Here is a 20,474-nt window from a genome sequence, read left to right as displayed (position 1 = left end):
CTGCAAAGCAGTCACTGGATACTGGGCACAGGTCTTTGAGCAGATCCCATCAAGATTGGGATATACGGTTAAGCCCTTATTGTCAGTAACTTTGTTAGGTCTGGCCATTTCGCCACAATTTGGGGAAAGGAATGTACACTTTATTTATATCCATGCAGTGGTGGCACGCTTCATTATCATGCCGCATTGGAGATTATCAGTTTACCCTACATTGGGAGAATGGCTTAGCAAGATTAAGAAGGTTAGCATGAGAGAGTACTGGTACTATGCCTGAGTTAACCAAATACAATGCTACAGGGAAATATTAAAAGTGACACAAAACACTGCAGCGCAGCTCCTACTGACTCTATTAACCCCTTCGATGCTCATGACGAGCTCAGCTCATCTCGTCATGCAGTACACTGGTCGTGTGCTTATGAAGAGCTGAGCTCGTCATGAACAATGGGAAATAAGGAGGACCAGCACAGGATGGGAAAACCTCTAGCAGCCAAGGTGTTAAAGAGAACGAGAATCTCAAGTCATCTCTCCACTTTCCACAGGCTCCAAGTAAAGAAGAGAATCTCGTTTAAAGCCTTGATACAGATTTTATGTGCTCTACATAACATTGGCCCAGGATCTCAGGCTCTCATATTCTGTTCTATACTCCTGCAAGGAGCCAACAGTCTTCTCCTCTGGCCTTGGCCAAAGTGCAGAGAGTGAAGCTCCTTTTTCTTGCTAGGGCCTTCTGCATGGAACTCTCTCCCCATGCATCTGAGACAGGAAACTTCAGAACCTGCTTTTAAGAAAGGATTAAAAACCTGGTTACTCACTTTGTAATCTGGCTTGCTCTTAGATTAGTGCCGGGACACTCCTAGAAGCATTTATAAATCAGTTTCATCATCATCATCTTCATCGCCATCATATGGGGCATTTTCACAACAGAAGAAACGCCTTAGGAATGAAGGGTTAATTTTGAACTTTGGTAGCAGTAGGCAATAGATACTTTACTTTCCAATTTTGGGTGAAGTTTAGAAAAAAAAGGACTTAAACTGAATTAGGATTAACTAAGATTTATGATTTTGTATGAGTAGGTCACTTTACAATGAAATATAAAAAACACTTGTAAGTGAATGGTTGTAATAAAATAATTTAAGATTATAGACCACTGTTCAGAATAGAGAATGCGCCTTTTATCTCACTTGCTCTTTAGGGAACAAAACTTTTGATGTTGTTAAAATGTATGAGGTTTTTAGATATCGCTGAATATATATACTTATTAGCACTTTAGGGAAAATACGACAGGGCCTACGAATAGTTGCTTTTATTTACTGTTATTTTTATACTGTAAAATGTCAGATCAAAATTACTGTACGAAATGTATGAAAAGGAAAATATGTATGTGACTCCCAAGCATATCATAAAAGAAAAACATGTTGTCACACTTTAACACCTCCACAAACCTGCTTTCACAAGGTGGTGAAATGTGGTTGCACCAGAACCTGCTATAACTTACCACCAAAGACATGGAATACTATCAGTCACAAGTGTTTTAACAATGCAACTCAAATCAAGTCTCCTGTGATTTCTTCTTTTTTCCCTTACTAAATATTCAAAAATTACTGAAAATATGTTCTGTTGTCGCACATATCTTCACTATTCTTCCATAAAAGACAACTTATCTGCAACTTATTTCCTAGATTCCTTCTTTACCTATGTACTTTGTTTTTGCAATTGTTTCACCATTTGGTGAAATAACTAGTTTAATATTGGGGACCAATGAAAATATAAGCCGTGCCCTTTCTGGGGCATGACTGGGATTTTTGCTAATATTTTTTCCCTCGTCTTCTATCATAGAGACCTGAGGCCTTTGTGTTGCCATGGCTTGTTGACTCGACAGCAGCTTAGTTACGCTTTCAGTTAAAGTCATGCTTGGGCACATTATGTCCCCTGAGCGACCTCATCCTTTAAACTTTTAACATGGAATGGAGGCAGCCTGGGCTACTGCCAGTGCTTACCATGTGCTGCTTTTCAGGCTGAGAGTTTTTCATCCAGCATTAATAATCGATACAAAGCTTTGTCCTGACAATAAATATATCTATATCAATGCCATCCAGCACCTAGACTGAGTGAGATCAAGTGTTTCTGAAATCTGAGGACCAATCCTGCTCAGAGTGCTTAAGCTGCCAGGCAAGAGTTACTTGTAAAATATGACCTTTTGCCACAGAGGGCAGAGTGCGATGTTAGATGCAGAAAAGAGGCTCTACATCAGCAACCACTGGGGTGATGTTAGATCTTTAAGCACAATACTTGAGGATTTTATCACAAGATATATTTGTGGTCCTAGAGTAAGATCATCATCCACAACTATTCCTGTGCTTTTTATTGTGTTCGGTGAGTGGGATGATTGTTCTGGTTTGTTATGGTTCAGTTTAAGGTGGTTGGAAGCCATCCAGTTCTTTGCACTTACCAAGCAGGGTACCAATCTGGTTGCCATGATGTAATTTGCTACATTTACAAAAGCTGCTTTTGGGCTCTGCTGCGCTTGTAACAGGTTAATCCTAGATATCTAAAGTCTCCTGTTTGTTTAATCTGCAAACTTCTTCACTCTGCAGTATAGTCCTGAGATTGTGGATCAGTGGATTTAGCCGCTGTGTTCATTTCAGGTTGCTTCTGTTTGCCCTGATGTTTGAGAGCGATGACCTTGAGGTTTTGCTGAGCCCTTATGTATTTTCTAAGCCTAAAACTGTTTTCTTACTTTGCTTTTATGGACATTTCTCTTTTGATGAAAATGTCCCCTGCTTAGGAGACTTCCTCATTCTACCCTTCAATATGAAGATAAGCAAGCATTTACTACCACTAACAGTCAATGAAATAATTCCCATGGAAGATGCCTCTCTTCCAAGTGTAGCACATTTCTGCAATTCATGCTCACAGTGATATCTGCTGAACACCACTTTTTGTCTCCTAAAGGCCTGAGGAGATTGAAGATGAGAGTGTAATAATTTAAGTCCTGCGTTTGGTGTTATTCTGCTTTACTATTCACTTGCTCCCCTCCCAGTTCACTTTGTTCCAGTTTTTATCCTACCCTTATTGTCCCTTTAAATTGTAACCTTTTGCTTGATATGCATATGTGATTTGTTCAGGTTGGGACCCCCTCTGACGATTGTACTGCTCCTATTACCTTCCTTTCCCTCAAATTGTAAAGCGATCTGATATCTTTCGGGAACATGTTCGTGCTATATGACACTTTATATATAAATAAATAAATAAACAGTTTAAACAATTTCCTAATAAACATACTTTTCCATATAATATAGAAATGGACTCTTGAACACTCATTTATGACTAGCAGAAGAAGGGTTGGAGCAAGAAGCCTGCACCTGTTATGGCCTGTGACTTATAAGTGGTGTGATGGTGCTTGAGACACCAAGGAACACAGCCCTATCTGTTCCTTCAAGGACAAAGTCAAATACAAAACATAGACTGAGGAATCAGCACCCATCAATAAAACATTTTTTTGCAATAGTAGTTAGTGTCCTTAAATCAATAGTTAAAGTCCATTTCAAATGAACAGGTCCGAACTTGATAGTCGTGTATTTTCAATTCTTTATTGTATTTTCAACAGTAGAAAAAATGGTCCAATTTCACAGTAGATTTTTCTTTTCTTAGCCAACGCGTTTCGTCTCATCAACTGAGACTTCTTCAGGGCTCAAACACCTGTCTTTGTGGAATATAGTGTGAGCAGGAAAGTTTCTTTTAATTCGCGCATACTTTGGAAAGGTCTGTCATATCCGATGAATATTCAGAAGGGACCAGAAAACGGCATGGTGACCTGCGAAAACGAGCGATGTGAGGTTTAGCAGTAACGAATGAAAGTTTGATTAGCTGCCTGTATCTCTTAGTAGTGTATTAAATACTTCCTCACGGACGCAGAGAGGATGTTTTGAATACACTATCAAGAGATACAGGCAGCTAATCAAACTTTCAGGTTCTGGACCGACAGATTACAAATACAGCATTAAATCAAATCATTTCAAAGCACCCCTGGGCGAGACTTCACAGACATTTTTCCAATTGAGCGTTACCCCTGAGGAAGGTACCATTGGGGTACCGAAATGCATCGGGCGTGTCAAATGGTAATGCTGATTGAAATATAATATGATATGAGAAAATCAATATAATGTATAAATGTATATGTGATGTACAATTTCAAAGTGATTGTGATGAACTTATGATTTGTGATATACAATATGAATTTTGTTGAAAACAAAGAAAATTAAAAAGCATGAATACTGATGGGATTATGAAATAATTTAAAGTTATAACCTGAATAGGTGCGGGAAGACACCGAGTGAACAGTGCATGATTGGACTAACCGTTAGGCTAGTCTTACCTACAGTATTAGACGTATGTAGATTAACGAATAGATACTTTGCGCACATTGCTATACCACTAAAAAGTATCTCAAAGGTGGTTAAATTAAGTTATGAAGGGATGATTTGATTTTTAATTAAATACTATAGATGCATTTACGTCTAGTGATTTGCCCTGAGGACTTACCAGGGTGACCCATATTACTGTATATGTCTCCACACCACAGCAGATGCTCCGGCTCCTTCAAGCTAGCATTCTACTCAAATGACGATGCAGGTGTGCAGTGGGTACCTCTCATCTGACCTCTACATGCCCAATAAAGGCTCTGTCTTTCCTTTCAGTATAGAGGGAGCATTCTTCCTGCATCTGTGAAGCCACAGGTCAGAGTGGACTAGAGTGGGTTTTGCACTCCTTTAAAGTTTAGGAACCGTATGTTTCATAGTGAGTGGCTGCTATCAATGTTAAATCATCGTAGTCATTGGGATTGTGAAAAAAGTAAGTGTCACACAAGGACTAGTATAGCAAACGTGCCACTCCCATTCAGCAAAAGAGTGGTAAGGGTGTAGTATGTAGCCAGTGGTGAGTGTTGGACCATAATGTTTCAAATGCATTACTAAAGCTTGGTCTGGCAATGCACTGTCATTAACAAACAGCATTGAAACAACCTCAAAATTAGCACAGATATGTAGTTTTCCTGATAAATCCACAGCGTAAAAAAAGTAATGTGTGAAAATCAGGTTTCAGCAAATATTTATAATTTTCATAATATTTGCACATCGTCAATTAAAGTGTCATGATGTGTTTTGATCCTCTTAAAATCTTTGTCTCCATCCCGCTTTAGAATTGCAAAAAAACATGATTCATTTGTGCTTTCATAACTGCTAATATATTTTGAAATATATGTACAATTTGCGGGCATTTAAATGTTGTGTGTTAGAAAATAACTGATATTCTACAGCCTTTCCTTTCCCACTCCCCAGATAGGCCAATTTACAAAATGCTCTAACTTTGCAGTTAGAGAAAGAAAGGGAAACACCAATCTACATGTTAAAGGGAATAGCAGCAATTTGTCAGATGACACAGCCTGACATTTGGCCTTTGAAGTACAATTGTTGTGACAAGAGATAAGTTAACTTTAAAATCATTGTTATTACTCATTAAATTTATGAACTGCAGCACTGTTATTTAGGGGGGCTGCAGTACCCCTACTTCCATCACCTATGAATGAATGACTTAGTTTGTTACCTTTACTATCACCTGTAAAGGGTTGTTCTGCAGTTGTCTTCAAGAACCTTGACCACCTGGTTCATCAAACGTCCAGCATTTAATTTTACTTCTTCTGACAAGAAGTGCAAATATTTTTTAAATGACAGTAAGAGATACTTGTGGCATTTGGTTAGCAAGGTAACCTCGCCCATCATCTTGGTACATACCTCCAATACAAGAAACCACTGTTAATCAAATTTACAAATGAATTGAATTATTAGCAGAACACCTCACTTAATGGTGATATATGTAAACTTGTGCAACAATTTTCTTGTGTGTGAAAAATATGAAAACATAGAGGCAAAATAGAATATGATAGATTAGTTTGCCCTGAAAAAGCCACATTATGCATGCAAAACATATGTCGGCTGTGACTTTATATGTTGCCAGAATTGAAGGTTTGTTAAGATCATTTCTGGAACTTGGAATTTAAAACTCACAATATTTTTCTTATCTTCGGACAAACATCATGAAAAGATCACCTTGGAATATTGGATCATTGGATCATTAATTTATACAACAGATTGTGATTTGGGCCAATTAGATGTATTCTGTATTATATATACACACACATATATATATATATTACCTACTGGTGGTCGCCAGTAGGTAGTTATAGTTAGGATTTTTTTCAATGCAAAATCTCAAAATTCTATTTAGAATAACTTTGGCGCCGGTTGACGAATCTGCTTGAAAATTTCCTCTAATGTGCCTCGCGGAGCTCCGGTCCTTCCTTGAAAGTTTGGGGGGATTCGTCAAGCAGGGGCCGAGATAAAAGGGGGGTCCCAAAACGTGTTTTCTCCGTGTTAATTTCCAAGGGGCGGTCAAACTCACTTTTAGCCCGAACGACTGAATGGATTTCCACCAAACTTGGCAAAATTGTAGGGACTGGTAGCCCGATGTGCCTTTGCTATGTCTCAAGATATGTGCTCCAGTGGATTTTGAGTTATTTAGGTTAAAAAATATATATATATCTATGGCCGCGCCCCTGTACGCGCACCGGGGAGCGCAGCGGGCGCGACACGCGAGGTGCGCACGGAAAGCTGATTGGCTCTCGGGTGTCTGTAAACATTCGAAACAGTCCGGACCGGCCGCCATCCTATGTCTCGGTAGGATAGAGACACAAGAGGTGGAAAATAAAAGGGGGAAATGACCATAAGGGGGCAGGGTAGACCCCCCTGACCCCCTACGTTTTATGCGGGGGCTATAAAAGGGCCCCGCGGTGCAAAATAATTTTTTTTTTTTTATTTGGGCGGGGGAGCGCCCGGTATGCGCACCGGGGAGCGGACAGGGGAGCGGCCCATGGGGAAAGAAGAATGACAGAGTTTTTAAAAAAGGAAGCCTTTTTTTATAAATTGGAGGTAGTTCTAAAAAGAACTGGTTTTTTTCTTCTTTTTGTTGTTTTATATTTTATTAGTGTTTTTGGAACATTTTGTACTTTTTTTGGCTTTTATGAACTATTTTGGATTTTTTTTGTTATTTTTATGGGGAGAAACGAAAAAACAGGGAATTGAAAATGGCTCAACTGAAGCAAAAAAAAAAATAAGAAAAGATTATGGTTTTTTGGGGCATTTGTGGTTGTCCCCAGCAAGGACGATGAGCTTTATTCTCAGTTCACCATAGGAGATGGTCTTACCACAATGAATACATGTTATTCAGAAATCCACAAACCGTGGCTGAATGCAAGGGATCGTCTCCCTTGCCTCTGGTCCCGATGGACTGGGTTGCTTTCTTTTGGATGTGGTGCTTGAAGATTGGGGAGGGTTACTGGCCAGTTCCCTCATCTCTGCAGCAGAATAGTTGATCGGATGCCTGCGCTGCATGTGGCGAATCATGGTGTTGTTTCCAAAAGAGTATTTTTTATTAGAGTTCCCCCTTGAAAGTTCCATGCCACAGATTAGGCAAGTCACCTTGGCCGCATTGACTTTTTTCTTGCCCTCTGGGATCGAAACAAACTCCCATACAATGTGAGGTCTTGGCTGGTATGGGGTATTGTGTTCTTGCAGCCATCTCCTCCTCCTCCTCCTCCTCTTGTTGACCACCAATGTAATCTTGTGGTGGTCCTCTTGGTGGTTGTGGTGGTGGTGCTGGTGCAGATGCTCCAGCTGCTGCTGCTACTGTAGCCATTTCAAAGTACAAAATATACCTCAAAGATTGCAAAACAGGTCTTCCTAAATCAAAGGACAAAGTCAGAATAAGGAAAAAAGGTGGGGTCTTTCATCATTTGGAAAAAAAAAGGCCTGAACCAATGAGAAGTGTTCTTTTTGGGTTACAAGACCAGGGATTTCATCATTATGAAACCAAAACTGTTCTGCACCAATAAAAAGTGATATTTTCAGGTCACATGACCGACGCGCTTACGCGGCGCGCCCCGGGTCGCGTCGCGTAAGTGCGTCGGATGTTTACGTTGCGCAATCGTATTCGCTCAAGTGCTTCCGGGTGCGCTTACGCCGTGCGTATCATGTGGACGTGAACCACTGGGAAATCTCCTAAGTAAATCCGGGATTCACTATCATCTTTATGCTGACGACACTCAACTCTACCTCAAGATTGCCTCTACTCACGATCTTTTCATCCTAAGCTCCACTCTCGACTCCATTCAAAACTGGATGTCAACTCATCAACTGATTCTGAATCCCTCCAAAACTGAATTCCTCCTCTTCTCCTCCTCACTCTCTCCTCCCCCGGTTCAATCATGGATGGATCAGATGAATCTACTAAACAATAAACCCATCATTGTCGACAGCGCCAAATCCCTTGGTGTCATACTAGGCAAAAAACTTAATCTAATTCCCCACATCAATTCCATTGCGAAATCAGCTCGATACCAACTGCGCCTTCTTTGGGGAATCCGTCGCTTCTTCGCGGAGCGGGACCTTATAACCCTGGTGCAAGCACTGGTCCTCTCCAGACTCGACTACTGCAATTCTCTTCTTACTGGCCTCCCCAAATCCCACTTGTCCCCACTTAAGTCTGTTTTCCACTCAGCAACTCGTTTCATTTATGGGGCCAAAAGAAGCGATCACATCACACCGATGTTATCTACCCTCCGCTGGCTTCCCTTTGAGGCTAGAGCTATCTACAAGACCGCTTGTATCACCCACAAAGCCCTGCACTCCTCTTCTCCTCTCTACCTGGCGAATAAACTGAAACTCTCTGGAGGTTCTAGACCTTCATGCAATGCGGAGAATCTACTGCTTGAACCTCCCACTTTCAAGAAGGAAAGAACGATGGCCCAATCCTTTTCAGGCAACGCAGTGAGAATCTGGAACTCATTCCCGCCTCAGCTCCGGACCACCGCCTCCTCCCAGGCCTTTAAAAGGGACCTCAAAGCTCTCCTCCTCCAGAGACACCTCCAAAAGTAACTCTCTTTTGTCTGAAGGAAGATCTCCCACTACTGATAATTTCTACTTTTCATGTCCATGGAAGTGCCTTCCCAGTGTGTTCTTGCGGTTAGAGTGTTTGCCTTTTATTGCAGTATTATCCATGTACTTGTGTTTGGTACCCTCTTGCAACTTGCACTCACCACTTTGCCCCTGTAACACACGGTTTGCTTCCTCTCACATGTTTTTTACCTTTGATACTTGCACAAGTGCCACTTTTTGCCTACGTAATCGTTTGTTCTTGTGCTTGAGTGTGTAACATATATTGCAGTATTATACCACAAATTATACTCTATTTTCTCTTGTAGCCTGCACACTTGTCACTTTTTCCTCCTGTGCACTTTTTACTACCTCATGTATTTTTGGTAGCCCACATTTTTACTACCTCATGTATTTTGTTTGCTCACAAGTGTCACAATTACCTTGTCTACCTCATGTATTTTTGGTTTCTCACAATTTTTACTACCTCATGTATTCTTGGTTGCTCACAATTATCACTTTACCGTATGTAACGTAATGTATGCCTCTGCAATCTGTTGCTCGTGTAATGTTCTCAGTTTGTATCTTTTCTGTTCCTATTGTGAAGCGCTCTGACACCTTCGGGTAAAGTCCGCGCTATATAAAATTGCATAAATAAATAAATAAATAAATAAAAATACGTCAGGATGATGTTTTCGTTCGCGGCAATAGCGCTACCGGGATGTTCTCCGGAGCGTGCCCTGGGGCGCTTCAAAAGACTACGCTTTCCGGGGCGCTCAGCGGGGCGCCCCCCGGGAGCGATCCAGGGTAAAAAAAAAATATATATACACATTAAAAAAATGGTTTTAAATAGAAATAAAATATAGGATTCATTCATTTTCAAAAATATTACATTTCATAGCTATAGACATTTGCTATTAACAAAATTTTGAAATTCAAAGAAAAAAACATAGGTTTGGGGCCTTATATATAGTTAGGAATTAGCATTTAAAAAACCTATGAAATTCACTGAAAAAAACATAGGTTTCACACCAGTTATAGTTAGGAATTAGCATTTAAAAAACCTATGAAATTCACTGAAAAAAACATAGGTTTCACATCCGTTATAGTTAGGAATTAGCATTTAAAAAAACAATTAAATTCACTGAAAAAACCATAGGTTACACACCAGTTATAGTTAGCTGGAAATTTTACTGACATAAAACCATTGAAATTCCCACGTTATAGTTAGTTGGACTCAATATAACTTGCGCGCCTGCAATGCACTGCTGATGACGTCACATATTATATCACTCATGACATGGTCAGTGACATCACTCATGACATCACTGATGACACCATCCTTGTGACAGAGTGAGAGGCCTCCTTTCAGTGTAATGTAACCCTTGAAACACGTATTCAAAAATAGAAACTAACATTTTCATAAAAATGGAGATACCCATACCAGTTACAACAACCAATTCAGTAATTCCACCATCTAGATACACATCCACTTATTTACCAACAGTTCTATATAGTCACTCATACATATACTAACTCATCATATGTAGTGATACACCTATACATCCTGTTACACACCGACAGTCATCCAAAAGTTACTCACACACATAATCACACATGCAAATAAACTATTGAACATCCATTTATTTCCATATACAGCTATACCCATACTACCACCTTACTTCTAAGGAAACTTACACATACTTACTCTCTTAAACAATCACTTATAGAAACACATAATTATTTAAACAGGAGCTCTTACAATCTCTCACTCTCACATATACTCACTTATATACATCAATACTCACATATACTAGATTAAAACATATGTAGTTACTGATAAAGACACTAGTGAGACAGTCATTCACTCACTAACACACACGCATACACACACATCCACCCATACAGTCCTGCACATATGCTGTCTTCAAAAGACATAGAAACAGTGAGTCAATCATTGATGCATCTATGTGTTAAGTAACACCCCCACCAAACCATACAGACACTCATACTGATACTAAAAAAAACATCTAATAACCCATATACACACACATGTAGCTACTCACCAACCCATGCAGCCACTTATACACAAAGTGAAACACTGATACAAACATTTAAATATTTAAACAATACTCGCTAACAATAAGCCAGTTAACCAATCAATTTAAAAAAAACATCCATTAAGACACTTATTAAAACATTTATTCTTCTATCGTCCTTTTTCATATACATATATAAAACATATTGATATTTCAGAAAGACACACATTCACTGGATGGTGTCATCAGTGATGTCATGAGTGATGTCACTGACCATGTCATGAGTGATGTAATATGTGACGTCATCAGTAGTGCATTGCAGGCGCGCAAGTTATAGTGAGTCCAACTAACTATAACATGGGAATTTCAATGGTTTTATGTCAGTAAAATTTCCAGCTAACTATAACTGGTGTGAAACCTATGGTTTTTTCAGTGAATATATATATATATATATATATATATATATATATATTGCGCTCAACAACTCCAAACAATCCAAGGAATAAAAAGACAGCACTCGGGAGGTACCTTTTTCCACGAAGTAGTTTATTAACTACAAGCTAGCCCACAGACGCGTTTCGGCGATTTGCCTTCGTCAGTGTGTGTATTCACACATACAAACCGGTGCATTTATCAGCGTTCACAGTGTACAAGGGTTACACCTCTTAGTCGACATCGACAGAGGACAAGAAACCTCCCAGCTATTGCGGGCTCCATCTTGTAACGGTAGAATACACCATGTACATTACTCATTGCTCACATTATACAATGAGCATTATAGAACCTACAGATAGGTAGAGTAGCTTAGTGGGAGGTATACAGAAATAATGTGCTACGCTTACACTATTTGATATAGCCGTGGATCGGCAATTGTCCTCTAAATAAGTAGAGGTGCATCCCATTCTTACACAGAATTATGTACATCAGTGAATAAGTATAAAATCTATTACATCGTGTTTAGACTGAAAAGTTCAAAGATGAAAGGAAAGAAAAGAAAAGAAGAGAAAAGAAACCAAGAAAAAGACCTGAAAAAGTGCCATATGTGCGTCATCTAAGATTGATTTTCATACATCATTTGTTATTAGGAATCAAAAAGCCCTTTGAACCTACGGATGATTATGAAAAATATATCTATATATACATATGAACCACAAATATCTCTATGTGTGCTGAAGATTTTGTATAACAATGGAAAATCAATTTCAAAATTCATCTTTGCAAACCATCGTTATTAGTCCATAAAAATATGTTGTTCATACATTAATCCACAGAAGTTCCACAAATACAGGATACAGTGGCATACCCAGGCAGTTACTACATCATTTGCCTAAATGGAAAACCATTTCTTCACCACTATTCATCCCCCTAGGCCATTTTGTGGAAAGGTCTATAATATAACGTGACTCAAGTCTGCGTAAACGTCGCAGACGGTCGCCTCCTCTGATGTTGTTCTTAATGGTATCAAGACCAAAATATTGCAGCTGGCTACGGTCTCTGTTGTGCTTCTCAGCAAAATGCCGGGCGACTGGGTAAGATTGGTCTGCTTTATCAATCGCCCTTAGATGTTCTAAGATCCGTAGTTTGAGCATGTTGATAGTGCTCCCTATGTAGCGGAGGCCACATGGGCAGGTCAGACAATAGACTGCCAAAGGCGTGCTGCATGTAATGAACTGCTTAATCTGGAGTTTCTTACCAGTGTCAGGTATTTCTATGGAGAGGACCCTTTTGCTTCCCGCGCACGCTTTGCATTTTCCACATGGAAAAAACCCACTCATGGTTTTTAAGGTATTACTCTTGGGGAGTGGTTTTTCTAAATGGCTAGTGACCAGATAGTCTCTTAAAGATCTGGCTTTGTTAAAGGTTATGAGGGGGTGAGTGGGTAAGTCATCTTTAAGTATGTTATCTGTTGTTAGAATGTGCCAGTTCTTACGGAGCATCGATCTTAGGTCATTAGCTCCAGCAGAGAAGGGGGTTATTAATCTGAACTTGCCTTTCCCAACTGTTGACGTCCTTGGAGTAGGTTTGGTTGTCAACAAGGAGTCCCTAGGGATAGCTCTTACTTTTCTCAAGGTGTTATTTAGGAGAGTCTCTCCGTATCCCCTGGCCTTGAACCTATTCACACAGTCAGTTGCTGCCACCTCAAAATCCTCTAATCTTGAGCAATTCCTACGGAGTCGAAGTAACTCTCCGTATGGAATACTCTTAATGAGTTGTGGGGGGTGGCTACTGCTGGCAAAGAGTGTAGAATTGCCAGCAGTAGTTTTTCTATGTAAGGCTGTGTGAATCTGATGGTCCTCCGAAAACACTTTTAGGTCAAGATAGTCCGCAGTTACCGGACTTACCGTTCCTGAAAAATGTAGATTGTACACATTCTCATTTAATTGATTAATGAAGGCATGTGCTGTTATTGATGAGCCCTGCCAGACAATAAACAGGTCGTCGATGTACCTGAACCAACCCTCAGTCCTTCCTTCCACACCATCGACCATACAGCTCCTCCCACCAGCCAACGAAAAGGTTCGCATAGCTGGGAGCGAAGCAGGTACCCATCGCTGTGCCATACACTTGCCTGAACAGTTGGTCCTCGAATAAAAAGATGTTATTATTCAAACAAAATTCAATGAATTCGAGGATCATGAGGTTATGTGTAGTGAATCTCAATTGTCTCAAGTTCAGGAAATGCTGGATAGCTTTTAGGCCTTGCTGGTGGTCTATGACTGTGTACAAACTTGTGATGTCTAACACAATAAGCTGGCAGTCATTGTCCCATTTCACATTCCGAATTTTGTTCAAAAAATCCTTGGTGTCCCGTACATACGAGGGCAGAGTGAGAACCAAGGGGAATAGAAATTTGTCGATGAAACGGGACATATTTTCAGTGAGACTGCCGATGGATGACACAATCGGACGGCCCGGAGGATGTAGATTGTCCTTGTGTAGTTTGGGTAGATGGTAAAAGGTTGGTGTGAGGGGTTGGCTATTCCGGAGAAAGAGAAATTCATCCTTACTTAGCATGTTACAGTTGTGCCATTTCCCTATCAGTTTATCATAGCTCCGGATGCTTTCCTGATATACCTCGTTGGTGCATTTGACGTAAAAGTTTGTGTCAGAAAGCTGGCGTAGTGCTTCATATCTGTAGTAGTCTCTAGTGAGTAATACCACGTTCCCCCCTTTGTCCGAAGGTTTGATTATGATCTTTTCATCCTTCATGAGATCGTGTAGAGCCAGTGTTTGTTGCTCTGTGATGTTATATTTAATTGGATGGTTCACTTTCCTGTACTGCATGAGTTCTTGGGTCATGGCCTCCGAGAAGGCGTCAATAGCGTCCCAGGGCATCTGAGGGATGAATATTGAAGGAGGTTTATACCCACTCTCTTCCCGATCTTGCTCAAAACCGAGGGCTTGGGCTCTTTGTCCTCTATTTAGGGTCTCAGAAGAATTCTGTATAGAATTGTCTTCCCGCAGTTCCTCGAGGGTTTCTAGAGCTTCTATTTCTCTGCCCGTAAGGGCATCTGTTGCTGTAAGTCTGATGCCCTTCTCTCCACTTTCTTTCAGATGGGGTCGTAATTTGAAATATTTATGCAGCTTGAGCTTGCGTGTAAATCGGAAGAGGTCAATCCGCGTTTGGGTATATTCAAGTGGTGTGCTTGGGCAGAAGGTGAGTCCGAGGCTGAGTAGATTCTTTTCGCAGTCTGTTAAAGTTCTTTCCGTCAGATTAACCACCGTTAGATTCTGACTTGTGGTTTCTTGAACTGAGTTCACTTTTTGTTGCCGCGAGTCCGATTGACCCAATTGTTGGGCTTCGCTCTGCCTCTTCCCGCCGCTGCTGGCCGCCGCCTGCTCTCCTTGTCCGCCTTGTTTTTTTGATGTTTGCTGTTGTTCCGCCATGTCCGGTGGTTTTGTTTTGCCGCCTCGTAGCCAGGTTCCCTTGATGACATCGAATTCCTGGTGAAAAGGGGTCTTTTCGCTGTCATTGGCATTATTTGGTCATGCTCTTTGTCGTGTCTTGGTTGGTACTCTCATGTTTTGTTGTTCGTCTCCGGATTCATTCTCCGTCACTTCAGATTCAGACGTGAGAATTTCAGTTGTTAAAGTAGTACTGGATTGGAGTGCTTGACGCGAGGCATCATATTTCTTTGCATACGTTAATATGCGGCCTTGTTGATAATCATCCTCATGCCTTTCGTACTTTTCTTGTTTTCTAGTACGAATATTATTATTATTATGCCGTAATAAAAATCTGCACTGCTTACCCACTAATTTGGTGTGGGAGTCCATGATTTCTTTGGAAGGAGTTGGAGGTCCGTGCCTGTGTGGTTCCGCCTTGCAACTTGGGCGGAGAGGACGTTTTATATATATATATATATATATATATATATATATATATATATATATATATATATATATATATATATATATATATATATATATATATATATATATATAATTACTCTTTCTGTAAGGGGCCCTTCTTTAATTATCCAAACAACAGCTACTTAGGTGGTTAGGTTTAATTTGTATTTTGTGGTCTCTTGGTCTCTTAATATTCAATGTTATCACACCACTGAGCAATAGGAAAAAGTGCAAGTACACCATGTAATATTGCATTCTTTTCAAGTAGGGCACACCATATGAATATTTCTCTTGAGACCTTTGGGTCTTGGGGCTTGTGATGGTAACATTGACATTGAGAGCACTCAATGCTCTCACCAATTGTTCCAGATCCCTCATTCTTATCAACCTCTAAGCCATCTAGGGTCTTGGAGTGGTGTTTAAGGGTGGGACTGAATACGGAGAGTCTTAAATGGTGGTTGAGATCAATATGCCCATATCTTTAAATACATTCCTCTTGTCCCGTTTGCCTGGAAGTCTGATCATCCATGGTTATCATATTCTTAAGGAGGGTGTTCTTCCGATAGCCCATTATTGATTGCCTTATAAGGAGAGATCAAGAATGTGATTGACACCTTGTATACTTCTACGACTTGTGTTGCACAGCAGAGACCTTGTTTTTAACAACTGATCGAAGTTTTGGGTGATTTGTAACTATTTGTTTCGGGCTGATTTTGATGCTATTTACAAACCCTCTAAAATCTTTGCATGATGAATGGAATTTACTGATTAAAGTAACATTGTATTGCTACTTTTCAATAGACATACATGTTCATTAACACATTTTGTAGCGAATAGTTTCCATAAGTGATGTGAGGTAGGGCAAGTTATTATGAGTTTATTTCTTAATTATTATGGTCTATAGAAGAGCTTACGTTTTCCTTGTGCATAAGGTGGGCAATCTTCTACCCTCATTTTCTCATTCCTTACTAATAGGTTATCACTGTCCATATATGTGCATCTCCGTAGACCTCTGAGCCTGTCAGCTTGTCTCGGCCCAGGGAAATGGAGGAACAAGCTGAGAACTCAGTCAAGTGAAGTCATCCAGTGCGCTTCCTGGCTCTACACTGTTCCTTTTATTTTAACTGTATTTGAAGGGTTGGTGCAGGACTTGGTTGGCATGGTTTACCACCTTTACATTTCAATATTCTTATTGTGGGATTCAATATCCATATAAGCTGCTCTCTTGCAGTATCTTCATGTACCTTTGAATCTGGTTTGTGAACTAATATTAGGTCACTTTTATTCAGTAAGCCCTCACCCTCGCAGCATTTCCTTTTGCATGGTGGGACCCAGGGCTGGTTCTAGGATTTGCGAGGCCCTCGGCCAAAAGTGAATGTGCGAGGCTCCTCTAATTTACATAAGCGACCCCTTGCAAAGAGACAATTCAGAGACACTGCAGGAGGCCCATAGTTCAGCACTTTAGCGCCCTCACAGTTTTAACTTTCAGGCCACAAGCAATTTTCACACCTACAACCAGATAGGTGTGAGAATTGCTTGTGGGGGCGCTAAAATGCTGGACAATGGGCGTCCTACAGTGTCTCTGAAGTGTCTCCTTGCAATCTGGACAAGAGAAAGCGTCTCCCTCCCTAGGCCTCCAGACACCATCCCTGAGGGGCCCGGGGAGGGGGCCCGTCCCATGGACCCAAATTGCAAGGAGACACGTTTCTTTTAGTGTTTCGACTGGGAAACAACAGGACATGCATCAGTGCGGGCCCCATGCTGGTGGGCTGGGTGCGAGGCCTTTAGCAGCTGCCCACGCTGCCCATGTCTAGCACCGACCCTGGTGGGACCCAGAGCTTCTAACAATACACTGCATACTCACGTATTGCAGAACAGACTGTCACATACCCACAATATGGTGACATAGACATCCATGACATTGATCTTCTTTGCTGTAGAATCCGTGATGTGTGTTTATAGCAGAAAAAATCTGAATCTTTTCAGGATGTGTAGTGCTTAATTTGTGCGGCCCATGTTTTGGGACGATAATTTATTTGTCGTGATCTAACTTTGACCCAGAGAGAGAGAGAAATGAAGACAGTTGAGAATTAAGCAGGAAGAGAAATATCGGACAAAGTGAGAAAGCAGTGAAAAAAGAGCTTGCAAGAGTGAGTTAAAGAGACAGGAAGTGTAGGGTAGATCATGAAAGAGGCAAGAGGTGGTGTCTGGACATCCTGGCCAGGGCCAGACTGGGAACCAAAACCGGCCCCGGCAAAGTGCTCGGCGGCCCAAACCCCCCCCCCCCAGGGGAGGTTGGGGGTGCGACCGAGCTCTTTGCCGGGGCCGGTTTTCGGTCGATTTTGTTGCAGGGCTGCTTTTGCAGCTATGCTGCATAAACGGCCCTGTAACAAAAACGGCCCAAGGGGCCCAAAACCAGCCCCCCACCCTTGCGGCGGACCGGGGATTGCCCGGTGTCCGCAACGGCGAGTCCGGCCCTGATCCTGGCATTACACAGCTGGCTCTTAAGAAACTCTTTGTGAGCTAATGCTTATTTTTTCTATCATGTGTGAGGATTTTATTAGATGTATTTGTTATCAAAAATCCGTTCTGATGAAATCTGAATGTCGTTGCTCTTCTGTCTTTGGGTCTACCTTACCTATCAATCCGAAGTTGCAGTGTGCCGGTCTAGCACACGTCTGTTACCTGACAGCAGCAGAATTTCTACCTCAAAGCATTGAATTCATAAATGGAGGCAGCATGTACTGGAAATAAAGAAAATATTTTCGGAAAGGCATCCGGGGAGGTGGTTGACTGATGTAGGATGGAGAGGTGACCTAGAGAGCAGAGCTGCTGACTTTGAAACTAGAGACCCGGGTTCTAATCCCGTCATCGGCTAATAAGTTTGAAATTCTGGGAAACAAAAAAAAAAGAGTAATGTCTGGTTCTTATTTAAAGAGATCAAATTCCTTTTGTTCCAAGTCGCCCCATGTGCACCTGCTAAGTAATAGTAATTGAAAAGCAAGTCGCAGCCAATCCTCGGCGCCGGCCCACTGCAGCATCAATACCAGCGAAGCGGAACAAGCGGATCTAAATTTAGAGAACCTTAAGAGAGAGCGAGAAAGACATGAAAGGACAGCATGTGACCACTTACACACTGTGATAAAATATACATAACCTTATAAAAAGTCCACATATCTTGTCTGGAAGCAGCCTCGCGCCCGCCAATCCATTAATCATATTATTCTAGAGATTGTTCCTTTGAAATAATGACGCCTGCAGGCCTTTCGGTAGAAATAATTAATAGAAACTGGACCGGTGTATTCGCTTCTCGGATTCTTCATTAGCAGGGCCACCAGAATTATGCAGCAGCGGAGGGCCAAATTATGCGGCAGGGGTGAGTAAATTGTGCGGCAAGAAAAGGCAAATTATGCAACATAATGCAGCACATTTTATGACGGTATTACTTCATTATTTGGTCATTTTCAAACTTGTTAACACTGTTTGGGCATTGGGGCACCTCATTAGTACCAGTTTAACACCGAAATATAGCAATAAGCAACAGAAATGTGTTCAGTCAACCTTTGCAAAGGGACGTCCATGCTGTTTTAGTAACTTTTGAACCGTGTGATCTGGGAACACAATTTTCTTATGCGGCAAATGACGGGTTAAGTAGCAAATGTGGCAAATCTATAATGATGCTAATATTGCAGCTGCCGCACAATCCCAGTGGCCTGGTAGATGGAAGCCCACATTAAGTTCTTAAAAAACTACCACACTAACTACACAACCTACTCAATGTTATTGATACATTTCCATACTTTTCATTATTTCTTTGAGTAAGTGGAAAGCACATGGTGCAATAATTATGAGAAATGACCTGGAATTTTCTGCTCAGTGTGTTTCATTTCCGATGAAACACCTACAGGCCGATTCATCAAGCGAAATTGCGCTCGCAAAGGGCCAGATTCTGAGAATCTGGCCCTTTGCGAGTGCAATTTTTTCATTTGGGATTCATCATCCCAAATGCAAAAATCGCTATTAGAGAAATCGCATATTTGCGAGGAATTGAATTTAAGGAATCTCTAATAGAGATTCCTTAAATGCAATTCATCAACCAATTTGAAATTGCAAATTCGCAATATTTGGTCGAAATTTACCACGAAGTCTGACTTCGTGGTAAATTGCGAAAAAAGAGTAAAAAGCACTTTAGTGCATTTTTTTCTTTTGCATGTTATACACACACATGTCCTTTGGACACGTGTGTGCGCAACACCTGTTTAAATTTGCATTTAAGGGGTGCTACAAGGTGTCCTTTGGACACCCCTGGCACCCTTTAAATCGCTATCTAAAATGCGATTCCTACACATTCCTTATTTGCGATTAGCAAATTGCTAATCGCAAATAAGGAATACTTCCCATTCATTCCTATGGGCCTTTTGGCCCATGGGAATGAATGGGGAGTTATTCCTTATTTGCGATTAGCAATTTGCTAATCGCAAATAAGGAATGTGTAGGAATCGCATTTTATTTTGCGATTCCTACATGAATCCCGTTTTGCGAGTCTGTAATAGTGATTCCTTATGAACCGCTATTAAAGACTCGCAAAACGGGTCTTTGATGAATCTGGCTGCTAGTCTTAGATGCTCTAAGGCTGGATCGCAAAGTAGTCAGAGTCACTATATTTTGCACCACAACTTGCTTTGTGATCCAGTCTCGGTTTTGGTATGCAACAGATGTACAAACCAATTTTAGTGTCCATGAGTGTTAATGAGGCAGGATTCAATTTGCAAATCATATTGAATGGGCTGTGAATGAAGGGATTCGGGCTGCAAGGGACACTAGACATCCATACCTGCAACGATATTCACAGGATACCAATATTGTTTTTAATACAGCTCCTTAAAATTGTAGTGGTGGTTCTAAAAGCAAGCACTTACAAAGACAATTGCTTTTGGATCTAAAAGGACAAACTACTGACTTTCCCAAAGCTTTTTTTCCAATTGTAAAACTTGTGCATGCATCTTGACATCAACTGGCAATCTTGGAATGGGATTTCTAGTGCAGAACACCTCATTTAAAGATGACCTCTGATGTTCATGCATGAGTCGTGACCGATTTG

The 20,474-nt window shown here is 40.9% G+C and overlaps 1 protein-coding gene across 2 annotated transcripts in view; it reads left to right on the top strand.

Moving 5' to 3' along the window:
- Positions 1-20,474, top strand: part of ADAM22 (ADAM metallopeptidase domain 22) — a 1,128,810-nt gene that overhangs the window by 284,490 nt on the left and 823,846 nt on the right. The gene's annotated exons all lie outside the window — the stretch shown is intronic.

Source organism: Lissotriton vulgaris, chromosome 10 (assembly GCF_964263255.1).
Source record: "Lissotriton vulgaris chromosome 10, aLisVul1.2, whole genome shotgun sequence".
NCBI classification, from domain to species: domain Eukaryota; kingdom Metazoa; phylum Chordata; class Amphibia; order Caudata; family Salamandridae; genus Lissotriton; species Lissotriton vulgaris.
Note: the sequence above shows the minus strand (reverse complement) of the source record. Positions and strands in the feature narration are given on the sequence as shown.